Source organism: Sciurus vulgaris (genome assembly GCF_902686455.1).
Source record: "Sciurus vulgaris genome assembly, chromosome: 19".
Lineage (NCBI taxonomy): Eukaryota > Metazoa > Chordata > Mammalia > Rodentia > Sciuridae > Sciurus > Sciurus vulgaris.
This window is the reverse complement of record NC_136480.1, coordinates 30,493,022-30,517,818: the sequence shown is the minus strand read 5'-3', so window position 1 is coordinate 30,517,818 and position 24,797 is coordinate 30,493,022. Positions and strand designations below refer to the sequence as shown.

At 35.6% G+C, this 24,797-nt stretch overlaps 1 pseudogene across 1 annotated transcript; it reads left to right on the top strand.

Annotated features, from left to right (window-relative positions):
• Positions 1–19,079: 19,079 nt before the first annotated feature.
• On the top strand, positions 19,080–20,026 carry LOC306650223 (vomeronasal type-1 receptor 90-like; annotated as a pseudogene). Its single transcript has one exon. The product of its transcript is annotated as a vomeronasal type-1 receptor 90-like (transcript).
• The last annotated feature ends 4,771 nt before the right edge of the window (positions 20,027–24,797 follow it).

Below are 24,797 nucleotides of genomic sequence, written 5' to 3'. Positions count from 1 at the left end.
TCACAGTAATTTTTAATTTTATAATTAATTTATTAATTTATTATCAGGGATTGAACACAGGGGCACATGAACACTAAACCTCAGCTCCAGCTCTATTTTGTATTTTACTTAGAGACAGGGTCTCACTGAGTTGCTTATGGTCTCACTTTTGCTGAGACTGGCTTTGAACTCTCCATCCTCCTTCCTCAGCCTCCTGAACCACTGAGAATATAGACATGTGGCACTGTACCCAGCAAGATCACAGTTATCTTTACAACAAAAACTGTATATTTGGAACATAATATTAATTGTGCTTAACTCTGGTCTACTTTGGAGACATCATATCTTGGTGTAAGATCAGATGAGGTGGAGCTCATGACAAATTAAAGGTAAAATGCTTTATTCTGATGCTGATCTTTGCCACTGTCCTACATATCATTTTACATAATTCTCATATTTTATTTCCTAAATCTATCAGAATATCAGGTAACATAAGTCAAGAAAAGTGAATTAAACAGAAGGGCTAAGCGAGCTCTAAACTATAACAAATCAGACTCTCTTTGTTACCTTCCAAAAATGTCTTTAAATTCCCATTCACATGTAAACAGTTAACACAGAATCATTATCTCATTGATAACAGATTATCTTTATCCATTTTCCAAATATTAAATGATATAAATACCAAACAAATTGATTATTTTAGTATAAATCTGAAAGAATTTTTGCTACAGAAAATTTTAATTTGGAAAACACCAACTTTGTAAAATGTTGTTCTAAAAATGCTTATTTAATTGAAGAACATGAATACATCTAATATACAGAGAACCAGTAATGGATAGGGTCACATTTACACAGAATTCCCGACTAAGTTTATTAACTATTTTTAAAGTTTAAAAATATATTTAAAATTTTATATTAAATCTTAGACAAGGCTCAACCACTTCTCAGATATATACTGAGTCATTTATTTAACCAGCTACAAAGCAATTATTTAAAAGACTTTAGAATAGAAACAGAAGTTAACCCCTTAAAGACTTGGTATCCCTAAGTTATAAAACCTAAAAAATGCAAGAAATTATCTTGATAGATAAGAGTAGATGAATGTTTTCAGGAACACTTTTTTTTTTTTCTAAATGCAGACAATTTTTATTTAAAGTTTAACCAAAACACTTGAATAACATTGACTTTGCTGATTAAAGCCAATTTACATGAACTTTGAGATTTACTTTTTACATATATTTTACAACTTCTTTAGACATTCTACAACTTGTTGACATCCTTAGCTTTGTCCTCTCTTTCATCTTGGACTTAATCATAATCCTATTACTTTACAATTCCTTCTTATTTTCCATACATAAATATACTTTCATACCTATAACTTTTTATATTATGTTTCTAGTGTCAGATCTAAATTTTCCATTCTGAAATTTTCTTTAATTTATATTATAAAACAATCTTATGAAACTTCTCTATTTAAACTGGTTACTGCTCTATAATATGATGAAATACTTTGTTTCACGTATTTAAGACACTACTGATACTTTTGTGCTCTTTGCATTTAGGATCACACCTACTAAAATTTTAACACTCAGTAACCTTGCATTCAGTAAAGAACCAGAAATGACACAATCTTAAACTGTTTTTCCATATACCAGCAGCTTATAAAAACACATTTATGTAGATTAGTCCCATTTATGTTAAAACTTGCTCCATTTCAACTAGGGTTCCCCATGAAAACAAAGGTATCAGACAAATATAATTAGCACTTTAAGTCAGTTATTGCTTTTAAAGGTAAACCCTTCAGAACAAAGGACATTGTACGTTAAGTATTTAGAGAAATCTGAACTCTCTTGATTGGCCAGATACCTAAAATATCTGTGGATTACAAAGTTTGAATACACCTTCACTCATATCTATTGAGCCAATGTAAGTCACATGAACTGAAAGTCATTTGGATTACTTTGCTTTTTAAAAATATTTTTGAGTGCTCCTTTCCCTAAATGCTCATTTTGGTACCATATAAAATACAGACACAAGTACATAGGTAGACACAACACAAAATACATTCAGATGCACAGATACACATAGAAAAGGAAGTAAGAATTTTATAGATTTTTATCAGGTAGTGAATCTTTAGAGGTTGGAGGCAAAAGAACTATTAGATTTGCCCCTTTAGAAATTAACATAGACTCTGTCACAGTGCTGACACACAGTTCTGTCACAGTGTGACTCAGATATAGGAAGAACTTGTGCTTTCAATTTCTCTTCCCTGTCCCTAGGCCTAGTGTTTTCCTGGAGATTCCTTGGACACCCAAATTTCCCTGTGTGCTCAATGTGTCCAAATAAAATAGTATTTTATCCTTTTGGATTCTTTTTCACTTTTGTCCTGGACTACATTTTGCTCTTTAAACTTAAGGCCCAGGAGAATTCTGGGGGATCTGGCTGTCTTTTCCCATGCTGGCATCCTCTTTCTATAGACCAGAGTATTTTGTTTGGAGGCTTAACCCCCATTTTTGGAGGTTTCTTGCACTCCTGTCTCAGTCACACTCATATAACCTCTGGGATTCCCTGACCACTGAAGAAGCACTTTTTTCTGAAGTTTTTCCCACATTGATCTGTGCATTAGGTTACCTGGAGGTACCTGTCCTTTATTAACTTGGGCCCTTTTCCTGCCTTCTACATCATTTTTGTGTTTGGGTCTGATTGACCTCAGGAATTGCAGGTTTTTGCCCCCAATCTGAGGCTGTTGCAACAAATCATCAGGTCTGTCTTTGAGGAGGGTGTCCCATCACCCTCCTAGGCTATGGCTGGAGCACCATGTGGGGTTTAGTATTTTTAGAGATACTGGATCTAGGCAGCCAACCATGACATTTGGGAATAGCAGGAGGCTTCAGTGGTGCTGAATATTGGTGGTGACTGGTACTCACTATCTTGGGGTTTGCTGGAGGACTTCCTCATACATTGGGTGTGCTGTATTTTCAGCAGCTTGGGAGGCTGAGGTAGGAGGATCACATATTCATGAATAGCCATAGCAACCTAGTAAGTCCCTAAGCAAATTAGTGATAGCCTATTGCTAAATAAAATACAAAGAGGGCTGGGGATGTATATCAGTGGTTAAGCACCCCTGGGTTCAATCCCTGATATAATAATAATGGTAATAGTAATGATAGTAATAGTAATAGTAATAATAATAATGATAGCAGAACAGGATGGTTTGGTTTGTCTTTGCCATATAATTCAACTCACCACTGCTCCTGTTACCTTCTGAATGCTAAGGTATGAGGGACAAATGTGATCTGTGTTGTGGGACTGGTTTTTTCATGTGGGTTTGGGACTCAGAGAATATTGGGCAGCAAGCTCTATTTTGTAGCACATTTGTAGTTGGGAAACTATGAAGAGTACAATGGAGAAACAGCTTGCACATGAGGGAATGTTTACAGAGCCCATGTGAAAGATGTGAGCTACAGGAATATGGAGAGAAACCTGGAGACTATGTGGTCAAATGAATGGCAGCTATTTGTGGAATATAAGGCTGAAAATAATACTTCGTTTCTGTAAATTGTGAGGATTTAAGAACAACTCAGCATTCACAATTTATGCTAGACTCTAACAACATTTTAAAGTTTGTCATCAGAAATATTAGAAGAAAAAATATTATTGTAACAATGAAGAATCAGGAACTTCCAAAGGAGCTTCATCACAGACACTAAACTCTCATTACTTGGAAACCCAAACATACCTACAGGAGAATCTGTTTCCCTGATGAACTCAATAATGAGAAGTCAAGTTCGATTTCCTTTAAAAGGAATAAGAAAAGTAGATAGGTTCACTTTTTTTTTTTTTTTTTTTTTGTAAATGCATGTGCATGAAATGATGTACTTGTAAAACGAGCTCTGAGCATAGAGACCAGGACAGGATGAAGTTCAAGCTCTCTAAATATTCTTCCTACCAAAATGCCTTTCAGATACATTTATTATTAGGAAAATGGGAAGGTGAATATTAAAATGAAGTAAGAAAAGAGACAAGATTAATAGGCATAACTTTTTTTACCCAGATACTGGAATTTGTTTACCAGGGGGATTTGGAGTACAGAAAAGGAAACTATTTATGGGAAATAAAGAACAGAGAGTAAATCATGTTGTTCGGCCAGTCAATGGCCCCAGAGTCCATCCCTACTCTGAAATTACAAGGATAGTTTTAATATTTTCTTTCCAATGTTTTAACATTTTGCCTGGTTTCATTTAATTTTCAACATATCTGTAATTACCTGAGTATGTTATGATTTAGGTATTCATTTTTATGTACTGCTAATTTCCATTTATTTATATGCAAGTATAAATTCTCTCTATATATATGATACTCTTTCTGAGCTCTATATATTATTGTTATGCTGTTCAAGTGGACTGCTGATGATTTATCTGCACTGGATGTTGAAAGTTATTCTTTTATGTGACCATAACACAATGTATTTACACATTTTCCTGTTGATGGGCATTTGGGTTGCATCCTATTTTGTCTTTTGCAAATACCGAGGTCACAAACATTCTTATAAATGTTTTTTGGTGATCATGTGTATATGTTTCTGTTGAGTATACTCCAAGGAGTGAAATTGCTTTGTCAGCTTCAGTAGATCTTGCCTAAGTTTTCTGAGGTAGTCTAATGGATATGATCTTTGTGAGCATCAGCATTGTCCATAACACTGCCTATCTGTCTATTCCTATTCTATTAATTTGATTAACTTTTTAAAATGACTTTGTAGGAATTCTTTATGTAATATGGGTTCTATGTTGGCTGTATATATTTCAAATATGTTCTTCCAGTTAGGTGGCTTAACTTTTCACTCTAAGTATTATCTTTTGATGAACAGAAATTCTCAATTTTTGTTTTCAAATTGACTTAATTTTATATTGTATGATTCTCAGATTTGTTGTGTCAGTAAAATAAATCCTTTGCGACTTGAATGGTGTAAAAAAATAAAGAAAAACTATCAGTTTCACTTTACTTTTTAATACTTCATGTGAAGGCAACATCAGGACTACTGTATTCTCACTCAATTTATTAATGGGCAGAGCACATGCTGTGGAATAAAATTATTAATTTCTACTTTGTGTTATTAAATGTAGGATAAGAAAGATTTTATGGGAAACTACAATGATGCTTGTAGCGATATGAGATTACTCTCATTGCCTTCTGAATATGTTAAAGTATATTTTTAATTCCTCATATTATAGAAGCAAAAAGACAATAATAGTTCTATGTATTCAGTAAGATGATTGAAGCAAATTTGAGCATTTTTAATAAAAAATTGATGGGACACTTATTACTTCCCTCATTTTTACAGAAGTAAATTACATATAAAAGAGATAGCATATACATCATACATATATGTAAGCTGTGTAAAGTTTGATTAAAATTAAATAGAAACCTTAAAAAATGGACATTTTATAGAAAACAGTGACTAATATTTTAGACCTCAAAAATTAAAGGATGACATATTGTAGGAAAATTTTCTTCATTGCACTTTGTGGTTCACAGTTGCCTGGTGAAATATAGTGGTTAGATATAAATGTCTCTTATAAAGCTAAAAAAAACCTCATTAAGAGGTCCAATTTGAACTGGGATAGATTCAAACTAAATAGCTTTCTCTCAGCAAAGGAAACTATCATTAATGGGAGGAGAGAGCCTACAGAGTGGGAGAAAAATCCTTGCCACTCATACTCCAGATAGAGCACTAATTTCCAAAATATATAAAGAACTCAAAAAACTCTACACCAAGAATACAAATAACCCAATCAACAAATGGGCTAAGGATATGAACAGACACTTCACAGAAGATCTACAAGCAATCAACAGATATATGAAAAAATGTTCACCATCTTTAGTAATAAGAGAAATGCAAATCAAAACTACCCTAAGATTCCATCTCACCCCAATTAGAATGGTGATTATGAAGAATACAAGCAACAACAGGTGTTGGAGAGGATGTGGGGAAAAAGGTACACTCATACATTGCTGGTGGGGCTGCAAATTAGTGCAGCCACTCTGGAAAGCAGTGTGGACATTCCTTAGAAAACTTGGAATGGACCCACCATTTGACCCAGCTATCCCACTCCTCAGCCTCTACCCAAAGGACTTAAAATCAGCATAGTACAGAGGTACAGCCACAACAATGCTCATAGCTGCTCAAATCACAATAGCCAGATTGTGGAACCAACCTAGACGTCCTTCAATTGATGAATGGATAAAGATACTGTGATATATATATAAAATGGAATATTACTCAGCTATAAAGAATGATAAAATGATGGCATTTGCAGGCAATTGGATGAAATTGGAGAGTATCATGCTAAGTGAGATAAGCCAATCTCAAAAATCCAAAGGGCAAATGATCTCACTGATAAGCGGATGATGACACAGAATGGGGAGTGGGAGGGGGCAAGAATGGAGGAAGGAAGGACTGTATAGAGGTAAAAGAGGGGCGGGAGGAGTGGTGGGAAGGAAAAATAGCAGAACGAATCAAACATCATTACCCTATGTAAATGTATGATTATGCAAACGTTATGCTGTTACTCCATGTACAAATAGAAGCAACATGTATCCCATTTGTTTACCATAAAAAAATTAAAAAAAGAAGAGGTCCAATTTGCCATTTCAAACCTCCTCCTACATTCCCCATGTTCTTACTCACTGCATCTGAGACAGAGATGCCATTATCTGAATGGATGTGGGGTACTGGGTGTATCTGAGAATAACCTTCAGAGTTTTAAGGACCCAGTGCTGTGAGGTCATCTCTTTGCAGCCTGTAATTTTAGTGTCTCTAGTAAGGTGACGAGATCCCACTGGTGAGCACAGAACTGTAGATTGCCTGATGGAACATTTCACTTGCCCCTTGATTGAATTCTGTTCTTGATAATTCTGTTCTGGTGAGAGTGGTGTTCAAATTGTCCCATGAGTTTCCTTGACAGAAATGTATTTCCCAATCGTGTAGACAATCCAAATTCTCATTTTGATGCAAAGTTCAAACTAGCACATACCCATTCCACATATTCTGATGACCGGATTCCAGAGTGAGAGATTTCTATTTTCTCCTGTGACACTGAAGCTACTCTCTCTATGATGCCTGAATGGTACCCTCTTCCCCACTCCATTCTCAGAGTGATCACCTGGATTTCTGACATTACCATTCATTCACACCATAATTTCCATACTGAAGATTTTGGGACTCAAACTGTGAATCACATGAAAGAGCACTTGAAGCCAAATACAAAACCAGAGGCAGAGCTGGAGGCTGTGGTTGGGGTGATGGCAGGCAGAGGGAACACACTTGAAGCTAAGGCAGAGTCTGAGCTGGGTTCCACTCTGTTGGGTCCTTGAGTGGTCATCCTGCATCTTCATGAGTGGAGATTAAAACAGGCTCCTACTTCCTCTGACAGGAACAATAATAAATGTCTATTTGATTCCTAAGTATACAAAATTTTATAAACATTCATAAGGTCTGGGACAGAAACAAAAATCCCATGATGTATAAGTCTAAAATAAACATGATTATTTTAAGTAGACCCAGTGATGGTTCACTATTAGAATGTAATACTCTAAAATGATGATAATCAAATTTTTCATAGTTAATGATAATATAAGAGAAGAAAAGATTAGTTATTTCTGAGAGAATTGGATAATTAATATCTAATGGATACTCAAGAACTATAAATATAGTATTTACAATGTAAAATTTCCCATGGATGGGGCAGGCCATATTGGAAATTGCAGAAGTGAGCATCATGAACCTGAAAAACTGAATAATAATTGTCCAAAGTTATTGAGAGATAGCTAAAATAAAGACTTAGGGCTGGGGATGTAGTTATTGGGAAAGTCCATGCTTAACATGGTGAAGACCTAGGTTCAATCCTCAGCTTTTAAATGTATTTAAATTTATTTAGTACAAGAGGTTATCTGAAGTATGTAAGTAAGCATTCTAACTTTAAGTAAAATTAGAATTTGGAAAAGAAAAGGAAATAAAGGGAAACACTAAGACAAAATCATTGAGTAACTTTTTCAAAATGTAATGAGACATATCAAGTAAAAATCTCAATGAATCCTAAGAGAAAACACAAGCCCATGACAGCTAGACACATTGTAGAGAAAGTACTGATGTAGTTTAGATATGAGGTGTTCCCCTACTGCCTGTGTGTGAGACAATACAAGAAGGATTAGAGGTGAAATAATTTGGTTATAAAAGCCCTAACTCAGTGAATTAAGCCACTCATAGGGATTAACTGGGTGGTAACCCTGGTCAGGTAGGGTGTGACTAAGGTGTCACTAAGGGCCTGACTTTGGAGGTTTTTTTTTTTTTTTTTTTTTTTTTTTTTGTCATGGTGAGGAGTTTCTCCAGTCCACTTCTTGATGGGTGTGTGCTGAGCTAGTTTCCTCCACACAAGCTTCTTCCATGATGTCCTGCCTCACCCACAACATTTCTTCTCCAAAGTTATTGCATTGTCTTATACAGGAGTGTAAGCTATAAGAGTAGTTAAACTTCATTGCTTTTTTTTCCTATTTTTACTAATTCTATGGAGAATGTCATAAGTATTTTGATAGAGGTTTCATTGAAAGTGCATATGGCTTTTTGACTGAAATAAATTCTGCTTATTCAAGAACACAGGAGGTCTTTCCATATTCTGAGGTACCCTTTAATTTTTTTCTTCATTATCCTACAGTTGAATTTTTTCTTTCCTTTTCTCTTTCTTTCTTTTTTTTCTTTCTTTCTTCCTTTCTTTTTTATTGTAAACAAATGGGGTATAACTTTTGTCTCTGTACATGAAGTAGAGGAATACCATTTATGTAATCATACATTTACATAGGGTAATGGTGTTTGATTTATTCTGTTATTTTGTCCTTCCCCCACCACTCCCATCCCTCTTTTCCCTCTCTACAGTCCCTCCTTCATCCATTCATGCTCCCCTCACCTCCCATTATGTGTCATCATCCACTTATCAGAGAGATCATTCATCCTTTGTTTTTTTGAGATTGGCTAATCTCACTTAGCAAGATATTCTCCAATTTCATCCATTTGCCTGCAAATGCCATAATTTTATTATTCTTTATGGCTGAGTAATATTCCATTATATATATATATGTATATATATATATATATACATATATATATATATATATATCACAGTTTCTTTATTCATTCATCAATTGAGGGGCATCTAGGTTGGTTCCACAATCTGACTATTGTGAATTGAGCAGCTATGAACATTGATGTGGCTGTGTCACTGCAGCATGCTGATTTTAACTTCTTTGGGTATAGTTCAAGGAGTGGCATAGCTGGGTCAACTGGTGGTGCCATTTCAAATTTTCTAAGGAGTCTCCACACTGCTTTCCAGAGTGGCTGCACTAATTTGCAACCCCACCAGCAATGTATGAGAGTACCTTTTCCCCACATCCTCACCAACACCTATTGTTGCTGTGTTCTTGATAATCACCATTCTAATTGAGCTGAGATGGAATTTTAGGGTAGTTTTGATTTGCATTTCTTATTACTAGAGATGTTGAACATTTTTTCATATGTCTTCTGATTGTTTGTAGATCTTCTTCTGTGAAGCGTCTGTAAATTTTCTTGGCCTGTTTGTTGAATCAGTTATTTGAATTCTTGGTGTACAGTTTTTTTTTTTTTTTTTTTTTTTTTGTTCTTTACATATTCTGGAAAATAGTGCTCTATCTCAAGTATGAGTGGCAAAATTTTTCTCCCACTCTGTAGGCTCTCTCTTCACATTGCTGATAGTATCCTTTGCTGAGAGAAAACTTTTTAGTTTGAATCTATTTCAGTTATGGATTCTTGCTTTTATTTCTTTTGCTATGGGAATCCTGTTAAGGAAGTCTGATCCTAAGCAAACGTGTTGAAGATTTGGACCTACTTTTTCATGTATAAGATGCAGGGTCTCTGGTCTAATTCCAAGGCACTTGATCAATTTTGAGTTGAATTTTATGCAGGGTGAGAGATAAGGGTTTAGTTTCATTCTGTTGCATATGGATTTCCAGTATTCACAGCACCATTTGTTGAAGAGGATATCTTTTCTCCATTGCATGTTTTTGGCACCTTTGTCTAGTATGAGAAAACTGTATTTATTTTGGTTTTTGTCTGTGTCCTCTATTGGTACTACTGATCTACCTGTGTATTTTGGTGCCAATACCATGCCATTTTTGTTAGTATTGCTTTGTATTATAGTTGAAGTTCTGGTATTGCAGTACCCCCTGATTCACTCTTCCCACTAAGGATTGCTTTAACTCTTCTGGGTTTCTTATTCTTCCAGATGAATTTCATGATTGCTTGTGCTATTTCTATGAGGTACGTCATTGGGATTTTAATTGAAATTGCATTAAATCTGTATAGCACTTTTGGTAGTATAGCCATTTTGACAGTATTAATTCTGCCTATACAAGAACATGGGAGATCTTTCCATCTTCTAAGGTTGTCTTAAATTTTTTTTTAGTGTTCTGTTGTTCTCATTGTAGAGGTATTTCACATCTTTTGTTGGATTGATTCCCAAGTATTTTATTTTTTTGAGGGTATTGTGTGTGGGGAAGTTTTTCTAACTTCCCTTTCAAGGATTCATCACTTATGTATAGAAATGTGTTAGATTTATGAGCATTAATCTTAAATCCTGCTACTTTACTGAATTCACTTATGAGTTCTAAATGTTTTCTAGTGGAATTTTCTGGTTTCTGTAAATATATAATCATGTCATCAGCAAACAGAAATAGTCTAAGTTCTCATTTTCCTATTCATATTGCTTTAATTTCTTTGTTCTGTCTAATTGCTTTAACTAGAATTTCAAGGACAATGTTGAATAGAAGTGGCAAAAGAGAGCATCCCTGCCTTCTTCCAAATTTTAGGGTGAATGCTTTCAGTTTTTCACCACTTAGAATGAGTTTGTCCATGGGCTTAGCATAGATGGCCTTTACAATGTTAGGGAATGTTCCCACTATCCCTATTTTTTGTAGTGTTTTGCGTATGAAGTGGTGCTGTATTTTATCAAATGCTTTTTTTGCATCTATCAAAATAATCATGTGATTCTTGACTTCAAGTCTGTTGATATGGTGAATTACATTTATTGATTTCTGGATGTTGAACCAACCTTGTATCCCTGGTATAAAACCCACTTGATCGTGGTGCACTATCTTTTTAATATATTTTTGTATGTGATTTGCTAAAATTTTGTTAAGAATTTTTGCATCAATGTTCATTAAGGATATTGGTCTGAAATTTTCTTTCCTTGATATTTCTCTGTCTGGTTTAGGTATCAGGGTAATATTGGCTTCATTGAATGAGGTCGGATGGGTTCCCTCCTCTTCTATTACATGGAATACTTTGAGGAGTATTTTGGAATGATCTCTTCATTAAAGGTTTTGTATAATTTGGCTGAGAACGCATCTAGTCCTGGACTTTTCTTTGTTGGTAGGCTTTTGATGACCTCTTCTATTTCATTATTTGAATGATATAGTATAAAATGCATTTAAATTTAGGGAAAAACAAGATTCCTAACTGAATACTTGCAAAGACATCTGTTTTCTCTTTGATTTACATAACATTTGAGTTGAGACTTGGGGTACAATATTATAAATCAAAATATGTTTGCCTTGTTTGATGATCACAATATGGGAAGTAACTTTCTCATTTCCTCAATTTTATTATTTTGAAGTGTGAGGAGTCTCAAAACTCTTCTCCTCTACTTATGTGGTTGTATGTAATTACTTGGTGTAGATTGTTCTGACCATGTTGAGCTACAGAGCATGAGAACTGCTTACTACAGCCCTGCAGTTGAGGACAGCTGCCCCTCACCCCACCTCTCACTTAACCTTCCACTGACCCTTCTAGCCTCTGCTAAGATGCACTTTTTGGTGGTCAATGATTTTGGTTTCCACACATGAGTGAGAACATACTGTATTTGTGTAAAAAGAAAATTATATACATCACCAAAAAATGTTCATGTTTTCCAACATGTGATGATCAGGCAGAATGACAAATGTATACTTTCATTGATTCAGCATATTTGGTTTGGTACCCATGACAAGCACAGGAAAGGCACTAGAAAGATCTTACATGAACCACCTTTGTTTTATGTTATATGCATCACCCATGATCACAGGCACACAATCTGGTTATTCTCTATAACTTTATACATAAAAATGACATACATCTGTTCTCATATCCCTTTTAATTTGAGGTTAGAAAATTAGAGGAATCTTTACAAAATTAATGTATACATATCTACATGCATATTATCCTTTATGTACAACATTATAAAATAAAAATTAAAAGGATACTTCTAAAATTGTGTTCTCATGCCATTTGTTTTAATAGGGACATTGCTTTCATTGTGCTTAATTCATTTTAAAACTTAAACCTTTCAAGTGTTGTTAATAGCATTATAGAACTTTCACTAACATGTTTTCATCACCTATATATCAGAGCATTTGAATAAATTATTTTCAGTGTTACTTCATAGAATGCAATAATGCAAACCTAAATGTTTTGGAAAAGGGATGAGAAGAAGTCATGAATTTGCAACAATATTTAGAAATGGAGTCCACTGTTTATTGTTGCTTCAAAATGACTGAAGATTATACTTTCTCTGCAGGCGAAATTTCACATGAGTAGCCAAAAAAAAAAAAAAAAAAAAAATCTCCGAATATCCTTTTTCCAGTTTGTAAATGAGAGTGAGTGAACGCTATTAAATAATAATAATAATAACTGCTTAACCAGGAGAGATCACAAATTTCTAGATTTTTTTCCAGATATGCTCCAATGTTTTTTCTTTCTTTTCCCCTGGGGATTGAACCCCAGGGGCACTCAAGCACTATATCACAGACCCAGTGTTCTCCTGCCCTTTTATAAATTTAGAGACAGGGTCTTTCCATGTTGCTTAGGGCTTGCTAATTTACTGATGCTGCCTTTGAACTCACAATCCTCCTGCCTCAGCCTCCCAGATGGTGTTGGCTGGGATGTCACTGAGATTGGTTGGTCAGGCATGTTGATTTCCAGTGAACTCACACTTACCTTACAACTTCCTGACCTGCTGTTGTTGGCTTTGTTAATTCTTCTGATTCTCAGGACCCACAGGCAGAGTTGTGTTCTCTCAAGCCTCTCTGACCTGTCTTCTCTTAGGTCAAATGCTCTTGGTTTCTGATTTTCCACAGGTTTGTTAGTTGCAAGCTAAGTCTTTGCTAGGCTCATGTAGGTTTACATGGACCTTGCTCTGAACTCATGGAACTGGGTTTCCAGTTCCCACTAGCTCCACCACATGGAGGTCCAAGATGGCTCCAAGATTGGTTCACCATGGATGATTGATAAACTCATTGAGACTTCTTTTTAGATCCATTTCATGAGATGAAGAATTATTGATTTAGCTAGGGCAAACCACCCTTCCAGATTCAGGAGTTTTCACTCTCAGTCTCAGGGAAAAACTATATTTCTGATATTTCCACTGCTTGAGTTCTGGGTAGCAGAGCTAGGACAAATGCTGCCTCACTCCGCTCTAAAATCTTGCTCATCAATCAATCTCAATTTCCTTTTCAAAAACCAACTCTGTCTTGTGTTGATTTCTTCTTTTTAATGCAGCATTTGGAACACCCCCAGGTCCTCATGCATGCTAGCCAAGTACTGTGCCACAGAGCTCCATTCACAGACCCTACGGCCTCACAATTTCAGTGCTTCTTCTGGGAAAAATACCTTAAAGCTCATAAACCTGCATTTTGCTGACATAATTCTGGTGATAAAACAGGTAGCTGCTTGAGGAAAAACCAAACTTCCCCAGCTACCTTGTCTGACAGACTTGCCTCTTTGATGTGGTGAAAAGACAGATTTTTGCTGGACATTGATTATGAGCTACCACATGATGTGTCCTCCTGTTTGGTGCTCAATCTGTCTGATTAGCAACCACGAAAATTTATGCCATATTCCTCGTTAAGGAATATGAGGAAAGACCTGGTGAAGAATATCATCGCCTGACGACCACCACACTATGGATACCTGCAGTTGTATGACATTCTGTATTAAGCCAACAAACTCCATGTTCTCCATTTAGCCTACCTGCATCTTTAAAAATGATTTTCCTGAGTGTGTATCTTTCCTCTTTAAAAGCATCTTTGAATAGACAGATACTTTAGTCATGTTTCTATTTATTTCCTTATCAATTTAATAATAAATAAAAAGTTGAGTGCTGTTTAAATTGTCTAATATAATTTCTATCATAGGCTTTCTAATTTGAGGACTGAGGATCCTCTACTTTCAAGAGCCCTCTGTTCACATTACCCTGGATGTTAATATGAATTTCTGTCTGTTTTTGTTTTGTGAATCCTCATTCCTCAATTACAGAATAAAATTTTTCCTGATTCTTACAAGAGATGTATTGTTCCATGTAGGGAGATGGTGGTCATGAAATACATGTATAATGCACTTAGTGACACTAGAAGTTCCTGGAGAATAAAAAGAAATTATATTAAAATATTATTACTCCTTATAATTATGGCCAGAATGGATAATTTAATATCTTATTTAACCTGAACAGAAGTGCAAAACTAAAGCTGAGCTTTGATATCCTAGAAGAAGTAATACATCAAGACACATAGTCAGTGTGAGAGTGAACCAGGAACAATTGTCTTGCATTTTAGGGAGAGGACCTTTGGAACCACTGGGAACCCATTTCCCAGTGGGTAACACAAACCCCAGACTAGAATAATTACAATATATGGAATGAATTTAAACTAACTCAAACTTAGGTTAAGAAATGAAAAAAATGAGTGTAATCTACCTAATTGGGAGCATTCAGATCCCTCAAACAGGCCTATCCAGTGAGTTGAGACAAAAGTTTTGAGTTTGATTCTCACCAGGTTGCTAGTATCCATCAGAGAATAAAATAAAAGTAAGAGACATGTGACATATTTCACTGGGGAAGTCAATGTTCTGTTTTCTCCAGTGGAATCTTGTCACCCTCTTATAGATGCTAAAATTAAAGGCCTACAGAGAAGTGAGTTAAAGACTTCCTTTCCTTAAAACTGCAAAATCAGCTCAGGTCCCATGATTCTCCATGCAACCTGCAAGGTAAGAGCCTTTCTATTCCTCAGTGCAGAATCAGTAGATGAGTAGACTTATGTGATTTAGATGAATAATCAAAAGCCAAAATATATGCTACATTCTTTGGAAACCCCTAATTTTCTATCTTGCTGCACACATACTCAAATTTCAAAGGCTTGTTTTCCTTAGAATGTAAAGGTAAATTTTTATTTTAATATTTTAATTTGTTGACTTGTGAACATTTCTAAATTTTTCTCATAAGAAATGATGATTTAAAGTAAATAATTTTTTGGTTCCCCTCTATTTTTAGGACTGCTGTTAGTTTAATCTTTTGCTATATCAGTTCCCAAAGTATGTAGTATTATATTGTCTGGTTATTTGGTATTTTAGCATTACAAATTCATATTCATATTCATATTCAGCAAGGAAAAATAAGTTTTATCCCCTGAATTTTATTACAGATTCTTCATTTTCCTTCTCATTTCCATTAGTCAATTCTAAACACTATTTACATATTTTCTTCTATGTCTGAGATAATGAGAAATAATTATACATCAAAATACTTTTGGATTAATTGGAAGAAATAATATTTTTTGTTCAAATCATTCACTTACAGCATTTAAACTCACATTCCTACAAACTATCAAGTAGCATTTTCTCATGCAGATATATTTTGTCTTAGTTTTGATCTCACAAATATAAACCAATGGTGTGTTGGTGGCCGGGAGGTTTCAAGCTGGATCAATGGCCAGGTTCCACAACTGCTTAAGAGATACAACCAAGTTGCAAGAGTTGTGATCACACCTGGTTTCTAAAAGCCATAGGTGTCCTCTCTCCAATATGTGAAGCAGAATAGGGACATTAGTAGAGAATGGATGGTGAACTGGACCTGTATAACAGTAATCCAAAATGCCCTTTCATGTATCTAATGCACAACACTGAATGAAAACTTATAACTTAGTATTTACATGACATGCTTTGTTGTGTCCATATTGCACCCAAGAAAACAGTTGTGTCCTTCTCCCTGTATCTCTTCCAGCCTGTAACTGTTCACACCCAGGACACAGTAGCACAAGTTGGTATTCAGCTCTGCTGAGAGCCATCCTCCAGATCTACTGCTGTCCTCACCCTGGATGGGGTGCACTGATTTTGGCATTGCTTACTAGCTTCTGGCCCATCTGATGATAGCACATATGTTATGGTTGTCCATGATTTGGACAATGGCAGCATGCACAATGTTTAAATGAAGATATCCTTAGTGAGGGCAGGAGAGGGAGTTTGCACAGAGTTATCTTTCCCTTGTGGGAACCTCATAGTGTCAGCTCTAAGGGATCATGGGGGTGATATTTTAGAGAAGCAGATGTCTTTTTACATTTTTCTCCACTTGTTCATTCATGAATATGCCCACTTAGTCTTTCCTTGTTTCCTCATTGTGACCTCTGTGAATGTGAACTGTTTCTGAAATTTCTTTCCATATTATTTTTCTGTGACTCATGTCACCATATTCAGAACCTCCCTTGTAACGATGGGTTATTTTCTCCAGTGTTAAAATCATGATTTGATACTTGGCACATTAGGTGAGCCAGGCGCTACTTCAGCATCCTCTCCCTAGATCTCAGATTGAGGAGGAAATCCTGGATCATCCTGATGATGGACAGGCCTAGCGAGCTGTACCTTGGTCTCCTAGAGTGAGTAGTACTGGCAGATGTGAATGGGGTGAGGCACAGGGAGAGCACAGGTTAAGAGGAGTCCTATTATCTTGCTTTTCTGAAATAATCATGTTTCAGGAAGTTTTCTAATAAAACTGATAAATCAGGTCAGAATTAGAAGCATTACATTCTTTTTAATACAACTATATGTAAAATGTATGGGAGTGCACTGTAGGTCTCACTAACACACATGTGTGTTCTGCACCATGTAGAAACAGTGAGATACTTCCTTGCTTGCTGCCTCCTGGTACTCCAGTGGAATTAGTGCATGTGGGGGGCTCCTGAGAGCATTGGACTCTGCCACTTTCTTTGATCAGCAATGTGGAAAAAATGATATAGTTTTCCAGGTCTAACTAGGAAATTTCTCCTACAGAAAAAAATGAAATATTTCCACTCATTTTCAGGTAATGCTCCATGGAAAACACAATTCCTTTCCTGTGCTTGAAATTACATACAACAATTTGTTCAGCCCCTCCCTCCCATGATGATGCAGGCGAGACGCAATCTCCCTGGCAATGCCAAAACCAAAGCCCTGTGCCTTCAGTAAATAGCTAAATCAGAGCATTTCTCTAATTTTTCAGTACTGTACAGTTTATGATCTTAACTGATTGAAACTGAATTCACACAAGTCTGTATTTCATAACATAATAGAAGGGGTAATAATTATTTCATTTTCTGTAACTTTTAAGGGGAATCTTCAAATGTTACATGTTGAGTTCATATTGTTTTGAAGGATTTGGGGACCAAAATGTCAGGATATACCTTATAACTTGTTTAAAGTATTCACATAGGAATAGTCCCAATTTATTCATAGCTACATGGAAGACCCAGAAACCATGTAGTGTCCTGCCTACTTATAACAATGTGTGACTTATAATGCAGAGACTTCTAGACCATTATATTAGTATTTTTCTTCTGTTTTTCTTGAGCACAACAAGGCAGCAAATCTTTTTCTGAAGGTATGAATAGAGAAAACCTTTTTTCTTACTAACTTTATGAGTTTAAAATTTTATAATGTCACTAATTATTTTCAATTTTAGACCAAGACTTCCTTAAGTATTTCGAAGGATTTATTTAACTAGGCTTGAAACACAAGTTCTTGACTTCTTGTCATTGTTCATCACCCTTAGTAAGTTATGTTATAATAATAATTTTCTAGAAAGCTGTTTAAAGAACAGTCTTACCCACTGTTTTACAGATGATAAAATGTGGAAACATGTTACTAGTCTCATTGTAAATGTTACCTGCTTCATTGATATACAGCATAATTAAAATTGAAATAAAGATTGTACATTTATTCTGTAGGGAGATATTTCATGAGAATGTCATCATCACATTATCATTTCCTTACTAAAAGAAAATATGAAAGCTTTCTCCCTTATATAAACTCCCTTCTCAGGGCAAAGTTGGATTTCTTTATCCAAATGAAAACACTAAAATGTGTGACCCCATGAATTGTGCTGGCTTCAAGGTGCATGCCAGTCATCTCAGTGGCATGGGAAGCTGATGCAGGATGATTGTGGGTTCAAGACAAAACTCAAAAACTTACTGAGGCACTAAGCAACTTAGTGTGACCCTTCCTCACAATAAAAAAGTACAGGGAATGACTAGGGAATGACTCAGTGTGTAATTGTGTTTGGGTAAAAGCTGTGGTTAGAGAAAAACATAAAATGTGATTACATTTCACCCTTTGTCCATATACCAAAAGTCAACAGTAGAGAAATTTTCTAACAATATCCTGCTAACAAGTGATGGTCCATCCCTCTTAAATATAGTTTTCCTGGCATAATCAAGTGAATGTAAAATAGTATAAGTGGTTAAGAAACCTGGGCTCAATATCCAATATCAAGATATATATTAATTATTAATATCAAAAACTGATTTCAGAGTCAACATTTTGATATTTGTCTGTAAACTGGTGATGAAAAAAGCAGAATAAAGGTCAAAAAGTATGGAACAGCACCAGGCCACCTCATGGACACCCTTTCCTTGAGAGTTCTATTTGGACATTCCTTCAATCACTCTCACTTGAATTCACTTCAAATTTGATACACTGAGCTTTATATCAGGTTGCTGCACACACTATGAAAAATTAATAGTGCCCCACTTATGTGAAGTTAAACAGAGGTAAACAGAAGTTGCTATACTTGAATATTGAGAAAGTTTGAAAAGTGTGCATTAAAAAGGTACCCATATATTTTGATGTGGGCTCTCCTGTTGGTTGAGAATGTTGAAGCTGGTAATAATTGAGATGTAGAGAGCTTATCTTCCTTTTCTCCTAGACATTAATTTTATACTTCTTCCCACCAGAAAAAAAAATGACAAAAAGCAGCATACTTTACACTTTTTTTGCTGTAAGAAATGCCTTTTTATCCCAAATTGTCATGGGGATCACAGCCAACGTCTTCCTGCTTCTCTTCCACATCCTAGCATACCTTCTCCAGCACAGGCCCAAGCCCACTGATCTGACCATCGCTCACCTGGCCCTCATTCATCTGCTGATGTTAATAACCAGGGCATTCCTGGATATGGACATATTGGAGATTCAAGACATTTGGAATGACATCACATGTAAAGCAGTTATCTACTTGTACAGGTTGATGAGGAGCCTGTCTGTTAGCACCACCTGCCTGCTGAGTGTTCTTCAGGCCATCACCCTCAGCCCCAGAAGCTCCTTTCTGGAAAAGTTCAAACTGACATCTTCACAACAGAGTCTGTGTTGCTTTCTCATTCTCTGGGTGTTCAACATGTTCATTAATGTTCGTGTTTTAGTCTCCGTAGAAGTCCCCAACAATGCAACCTCAGGTTTTTACTTTGCCTCTGAATCCTGCTCTATTTCCCCCACAGGTCACTACTTCAAGACCTTCTTTTCCCTGTTGGGAATACTCTGAGATATTTTCCTCATAGGGCTCATGGCCCTTTCAAGTATGTACATGGTGACCCTCTTATGCAGGCATAAGAGGCAGTGCCAGCACCTTCACAGCACCAGCCTGTCTCCAAGGGCATCCCCAGAGCTGAGGGCCACCAGGACCATCCTGCTGCTCATGGGTTTCTTTGTGATCATGTACTTCATGGACTGCAGTATCTCCACATCTGCTGAAGAGCTTCAGAAGAATGATCCAGCTCGCCTGGGGTTCAGATGCTGGTGGGCAATGGCTATGCCACCATCAGTGCATTCATGCTGATCAGCACTGAAAACCAGATAATCAAGTTCTTCCAATCCACATTGGGAAAGGAGAGGAAATGTTTGTGCTGTGCTGGGTAAACCCTCCTTTTTGCATCCCACGTTGTTTATTTTGGAATTTCCAAAAATGTGTTGAAGTTGAAAAAAACATGTATGATAGAGGTTGAACTTCAATATTTATTCTTTGTGGAGATGCTAAAATACACCAGGTACAGATGTACACACTTGTCATCCCAGTGACTCTTGAGGTTGAGGTGGGAGGATCACAAATTGAAGGCCAGCCTTGGCAACTGAGACTGTGAACAACTTAGCAACACCCTGTCTCAAAATAAAGTATACAAATGGCTTGGATGTGGCTCAGTGTTGAAGTGCCTCTTGGCTCAATCCCTATTTCCCATCCCTCAAAATGATCCTTTCTTCCAAATGGGCTGTTTTGTTTTTAAATTTATTTGTATTGTAAACAAATGTGATACATGCTGTTTCTATTTGTATGTGAAGTAAAGGCATACCATTTGTATAATCATACTTTTACTAGGGTAATGATGTTTGATTCATTCTGCTATTTTTCCTTACCCCCACCCCTCCCACCATCTTTTCCCTCTATACAGTCCCTCCTTCCTCCATTTTTGCCCCCCTCCTATCCCTCATTATGTGTCAGCATCTGCTTATCAGTGAGATCATTCGTCCTTTGGTTCTTTGAGATTGGCTTATCTCACTTAGCATGATATTCTACAATTTCATCCATTTGCCTGCAAATGCCATAATTTTATTATTCTTTATAGCTGAGTAGTATTCCATTGTGTGTGTATATATATATGATATCATATATATAAAATCATATATATATATAAAATTATATATATATATATATATATATATCAGAGTTTATTTATCCATTCATCAACTGAAGGGCATCTACGTTGGTTCCACTATCTGGCTATGGTGAATTGAGCAGGTATGAACGTTGATGTGGCTGTATCTCTGTAGTATGCTGATTTTAAGTCCTTTTTATTATAAGCCAAGGTGTGGGATAGCTGGGTCAAATGGTGGGTCCATTTCAAGATTTCTGAGGAATCTCCACACTGCTTTCCAGAGTGGCTGCACTAATTTGCAACCCCACCAGCAGTGTATGAGTGTACCTTTGTGATGGGCTGACAGATCTGACTCCATTAGAATGTTATAGACCAGATCTAAGGAAAATGACTAAACAGACTCCATTTTGCTCTGAGACTCCATGTTATGTAGGAAATAAGTTTCTCCCATGGGAGCACCCTACCTCTGTACCCATCAACAGTTACTTAGCGTGACATGTTTAATAATGTACAATGGCAACTCCTATGTAGTAAAAATTTCTCTCCTTTGACCTCTATTGCTGTTAACCAATGTACTTTGTAAACAGTAATTGTGTGGATGTTAGCAACCATTCTTTAGTTTGTGCCTAGATAAGGGTCAGTTTGACCCACTTCCCCCTCTGTCAACAATCTCATGATGTTAGTTTGTAATTTTGAATCATAGCAACAGACACTTATGTTTGATGTGATATTTGGTATAAAACCCCTACAACCCTGTGGTCAGGGCTGTTCTCCCATTAGCCATTTTTTTGGGAATTGTGTGAGACAGTCAGCTGGACAGCTTAATAAAGACTCTCAAATTTGGACTCCTCAGTGGTGATCAGTCTGTTCTTAAGTTGCACCCCATAACATTTGGAGGCCCCAGTGAGATTCTCACTGCCTGGTGGGCAACCACCACTCACCGCTGACCTGGAAACTCCTGTGGAGGGGAGAGGCCACAACCTTGCTGCTATTGGAAGGCCTCTGAGAGACGTTCCTCAGCCCCAGGCTGCATGGTATGTGGTGCCTCGCCCCAGGACTGAGCTAAATTTTTTGAGGGTGTCACCTGTTTCTGCACCCCTGGGGGACTGGTAAGTCTGTTTCTGATGGACCTGCATCTGTGGGCTCTGAGGAAGGCTGGACGCAGCATTTCTTCCCAAGTCAGGGACTGGCAAGACGTTGCTCAGTCCCTCTGGCCTGGAATCTGGAGTGGTCACTTGTCTGTGTCTTTGGTGTTTTATGTGTTCTGTGTTTGTTTGTCCTTTTCTGTTTTTTTTTGTTTTGTTTTGTTTTGTTTTTTTGCCTTTAAGTGTAAGCATGGGTCAGTCTCCCTCATGTCAGTCATGTACTCTGCTCCAGTGCATGTTAACTAATTTCCAGGAATTCCATAAGAGAGTCAGTGACTACAGAACCCACTACAATGTCTTTTCTCTCTCTAAATTCTGTGAGAGAGAATGACCAAATTTTGAGGTCAGATGGCCCACTCAGGGGACCACCAAATTGTCTTTGGGCAGCCTGAACAATCTGATCAAATGTTTTATGTCAAATTTGGAAAAAAAATGGTTAAAATGATTTTTAACCATGTTCACTAAAGCTTACATTAAAATATAAACTGCTGCCAATTGGAACTTCCAACTATTGCAGTTGGTCCATCAAAATGCCAGGCTAAAATTTTGTTGGCTGCTATCCAGGAGACCAGAAAAACCAGTTTAGAGCAAGACCCCAACCTGAGGGGGCTCTCCCAAGGAGATCAATGGGAGCAGCTCCCTTGTTGTCTCTTTGGGAAACTCCTTCAGGAAGGGATAGGGCATAACCTTTGTCTATATTCTCTTAATTCCTTTGCATCTCTGATGAGAAGGACCACATCAGTATGGAGGCTAAAGACTTTGAAAGTTCTATTTTTTTGAGTTCATAATTTTGATCTGGTGCACCTAAGTTAATTTTTTATCAGACCTATTTTATCCAACTGTAAGGTTTTCTTAATGCTCTGCTTCATTCAGAGGCCAGTTTACAAGGGTTAACTCTCAATCTAATGGGTTTTTAAAAATTACCTATAAGGCCTTTGATCTTCTGTTTATTTTATGTATATGTACACCAATTTATTGTCATGTCTACATATATTTGGTACCAAAATTGACATATGAGATCATAAATTAAAATTTAAAAAAATGGATCCAAATGCTTTTTATTTACATAATTTAAAAGGTATTTAAATTGGGTAAACAAAAATATGGCTTTCAAGTTACTAACACAGTTTTGTTTCCAGGTGGTCAAAAAAATAAATAAAATGTTAGTTTTATAAAATATCTAATATCCATTGTTTCTAGGTTTTTCTTCAACAGGAAAGAAGTGACTGATATGGCTCAATGCAATTCTCTGATACCTTGGCTTTTAAAAAATAACTTATTTAGATTTACATATACGGATTGATCATGGATGTGTTTGTTAGAGACATCTAATTGGTTTAAAAAGTTAATATGCTAACTGTTAAATATAACATCAAGTACTCTTAACTCCTTAAATTCCACAGGGTAACATGCTTAAAACATTTTTGGTGTTTTCATAAATTGTTAAATAAAAGAAGGGTTTAAATAAACTTTTTGTTGTCACTAAAAACATGATTAGTAAAATTCTTAACAGGTATTATTCTATATACAGGGTCCAAAATTTCAACTGTATTTAAATAGAGTTCTATAAGTAACAAAGTATTTCATTGGATTAAAATGAAGTGATTTATCTGAATTCATAAATTTATAAAAGTTGTTTCAAAATATAAATTTTAAAAAGGGATCAACAGATTAAAACATTATAAGGTTTTAGATATAAAAATATTTTTAATAAAATATTTCTAGTTAAAAAAGTCTTTATGTGATAAAATAAGGCTGTAATACATCTAAGTAAACAACAAGAGTGTCTAATTAAGGGATTAAAAAGTGTTAATTAAGGGTAAATTTTAAAAGGTTTATGTGTATATATAAGTAACACAACAGTTAAAACTATTCAAGGTTTTTTCCTAAGGTCAAATATTAATGTATTGATATAAACCAAATTTCAGTCTATATACTAAAATGAACAACAATTCTTAAAACATTAATTTACTCTTAACATTGTATCTGTTAAGTTTTATTCCCTAGAACAACTAGTCTTAAAGTTAAGGGTTTGTATAATTCTGGTTAAACAGCAACTGTTATTTTAAAGTATTGTACTACATTACAAAATCTAAATTTTCTTTAAAAGTTAAACATGGTTAATATAAAAGCATCAAAGTAATTATAATTCTAACACTCATATATATATTAAATGTGTTCATATCTTCCAGGTATACAAGTCTTTAAAATGTTTAAAAGAACATTTTATCAAGCTGGTGTTCTTCAACCTAAAGTTGTAATGGTAAATTTAAACTTATTAAAATAAGAAATTTTATTGGGGATTTATTTATATCATTTAGTCTGTAACTGGACCTGAACCTTATGTTACCTTCTGCACTGGGATAAAAATGTAAATGTATTTCTAAAAGAAAATGAGAATCTGATATTTTCAAAAGTTAATATCATGAAACAGAAAAACTTTTTGCCACTTTACTACACAAAAAGAAAGCTAAAAGCACTCTCAGCTTTCTTTGATTCATATTTTAGGTGTAATATTATACTATGTTAAGTAATATTTATATAAACTTAGGAAACAATATATGTACCTAAGATTTATGAAGAGCCCTACCTTACCTGAGATAAGGCTCTGCTTTCTATACTCTAAAGATTGATTTTTTGTTATAAAATCACTGTGATTTCAAAGAGGGAATATAATATATAGCTCAGCCAAAATTTAAGATAGCTATTACACAACTAAATATGTTTTTACTGTTCTTAATTCCATTTTGTATTTTCCTTGTAAACTCTGTGACTGTTGACTGATTAATGTTTTACAGAGGTACTGTTTCAAGAACAATCTAAATTAATTTGAGATAATAAGCCATCACCTATGGGACAGATAATATAGTCCCCAATATATTAAAATTTAGTAAA